Consider the following 3,083-nt stretch of genomic DNA (forward strand, 5'->3'; position numbering starts at 1 on the left):
CAGTAATTAGCAAACTGAAAACAGTGCTTGCCAAGAATGGGGTATTGTCAGAAGCGACCTTTTGCTAGATAAAGAGTCAGGACTCTCTAGTGCTCTAAAGCACTCAGGCATGCAGCTGAGAAATGCAGCCAAAGTCACACAATGGAACTGAAAGAATGGTTCAGACCACTGAAACTCTTGTCTTCTTAGAAGAAGAACACCCCCCACCCCCCCCACCCACCCAAGAATGTATAGGGCCTGAAACTGTTGGAGTGAAGAAGTAACCCTAGAACTGAAATACTTTATTCAAATATTACCTCGCATAAAATACTTGCGTGGTTCAAATGTACAATAGCTTAGAAGTGCCTGAAACCCTCCTTGATGAGCGAAACTGACTGCAAACTTGTCTGCAGAGCAGTGACTTTCTTCTCGCTCTTCCCACTCGCTTGTGCTTATGTGCTACGCCCCGTGCCTGTTGCGGCTTTTAGGAGCAGTAGCTGGGATCTAGCTGGTATTTTGGGTAAAGTCTTTGGGTTTACTGCCTGACTCTCATTTCTTGCAAAAGTATTAGCTACTGGATTAAACAGAAAATTGAATTAATTTATACTGTAAAAAGTAACTGATTGTGTACTATGCGTGTTAGAATTTGGCTGCAGGAGAGCCCTGATCCAACCCTTACCTTCTCCCAAGAATCTCCCATCCAAAAACTCTGGCAAGCAGAAGGATGTGTAGTTGCTCTGACTGTGTGACTGGAAATGAAGGAGGGGGAGGAAAAAAAACCCCACCACCCAGTTGGGAATGGTTTGGTTTTTTCCTTTAAAAAAAAAAAAAAAAGCCAGGATTAGGGTCAGGAGCTGGGAAATCTAAGTGAACTATGAAATTAGAACTGTCCTCCCCGGGTGATGGGGCTGCGTTTCGCCATGACCTGTCCTCTGTAATTCAGGTTGTCGGTTTCCCTCTTGGGACTGAGGTCAGACAGAGGAACACTACCGTGTTTTGGCCACGTATGATCGTGGATTGTCTCAGTAGCTGCTGGTGGATGTAGGCGAGCGAGCTCACAGTTTTAGCGTCCGCAGACGCTCACAGCTACTGTTTGGTTAATGCAACAAAATTTTTGTTAGCTCATAGCTAATTCACGCTCCTGTAAGGTCATCCTTACAACACCTGCCGACGAGCAAATTCTGGTGATACGAAGTAGTATTTGCGCTATGAGAAGTTCATTGGATGCGTAACGGTATGTCTAGGAGAAAGCAGATCCAATTGACAAGAACATCAAGTGAGGTGATGCGGTGGGACTGTGCGTGACTCCAGGTCTCCTCCGAAGACAGTAGCTGCAGTTGCTCTGCCCTGCACGTATTCAGTTTGTCTCCTCTAATTTCGTCTTTAAAATCCAAGTGTACGGGGCTTCTGCAGAGAAATTTTCAGGCTATTAACAACTTCTGAGTACACAGTCTTTTGTATTGTAAATATCATAACAACTTTTTCTCTGATGAAGTTGATTTCTTTTGTGCATATAGACAACCGTATTTTATTCTCCGAAGCAAAAACGTTCCGTGAGGAAAATTAAATCCTTTTATTACATGGAGAACAGATTGACAGTTCCTGGATCCCAAATCCTTTGTGAATTGCACATTGCTCTGGATGGAGGTGGAAATGTGACTGCCCTGGCAAGCATTTGCTACCATGGTAAATCATTGTTTCCATACGGAGATGATTTTTCTGTGCAGCATGTGTTCTGCTTTCTGGGGTAGGAAAAGGCCAGATTTCTTTGTGCTGATGTCGGGCACTACGCAATCCTAACGTGCCCGAAAGCGATCTAGTGAACGGCAGTCAGAAGTCTCACCGTTCCACACCTAGGGTCCCATAATTTGTCTTCTGCTCTTCTGCAAACCATTCTTTTTCAGATGGTCGGCACTGGTTTTCTAAAAAATAAGAAAATCATTGTGACGGATTAGCTCTCATCTGATGTGATGCTGGCAGCAGGGAAGAACAGCAGCGTCGGTGTATTTGATGTGTAGCTGTCAGTCGGCAGGCCAACCGCCACGCTGCTGAGCATCCCCGGGTACGGTTTTTGAAGAGCGGCAGTTGGTAAAGGCCCCAGACTTCTGATCTGCAGATGGATGGCCACTTCCCACGTCACGTTGGGCAGTCTGTTGGTTAAAACTAGATTAATTCCTACTTCTTATCCCAAAAGGAAAGGAGATGGAGGACCTCAGCACACTTCCAGGTGAAATCACACCAGTCAGGCAAAAGTACTAGTCTAGCTAGAAGAACGCGCCCAATCCTTTTGCTAGCTATGTTGACTCCGTGGATGCGCAGTATCAAAGTAAGCAAATCTGGCTCCATGATGCTATTTGCAGGGCAGTGACCGCCGGTCGCCATGACCCGAGAGTAGAGGCCACGCAGATAAGTAGCTTGGCCGGCAGAGCGGCGTGACAACGCCGTCGGAAGCCGGCAGAAGTATCCAGGGTTGGAAGCGGAACCGCAGGAGTACGTGGACCACGCGTGCTCTTCGAGGCGACTCCCGACTGCAACAAAAAACCCTACGGCCATTTGTCATAAACACTGGTGCCAAATGCGTGCTGTCAGCACGTCTGCTTTGATCACCCCGTATTTGCATAGGTTCTGCACAGACATGTCAAAGTAGGTGCGTAAGGGGAATTAAGGCATTCCCCAAATCTGCAGAACTAATTTTAGCATCTGTTTCAGGGCTACATGAAAAATTGGTGTATTTGAAGGATGATCAGCTTGTAGGATTAAACAAGCGCTCCGGCTGGCAGAGAAGCATCGGCTCCTGCGAGGGGAAAGGCTGACTAGCTGGGAGCTTCTTCCTTGGCCACAAATCCCGGCAAATACTTCGCAAGTTGTGAAATGACTTCGCTTGCATCAGCTATACAACGGAATATGTTTATCCTTTTATTAAAATTCGTGGAACTCCCCTTCGAGCAGGGCTCGAAACGGGCATTTCTTACGAAGGGCCGTGACAACTTCCAGCCGGACTTCCCGGTAAGTTAGGTACGGGAAGAACTGGCGAGCGGAGTCACCAGCAGTAGCCATTTTGCTCGGCTGCGGGAGGAGCTCGGGGGGGGTCCCCGGGGGAACGG

Source organism: Pygoscelis adeliae, unplaced genomic scaffold (assembly GCF_000699105.1).
Source record: "Pygoscelis adeliae isolate BGI_AS28 unplaced genomic scaffold, ASM69910v1 Scaffold155, whole genome shotgun sequence".
In the NCBI taxonomy this organism is placed as follows: Eukaryota; Metazoa; Chordata; class Aves; order Sphenisciformes; family Spheniscidae; genus Pygoscelis; species Pygoscelis adeliae.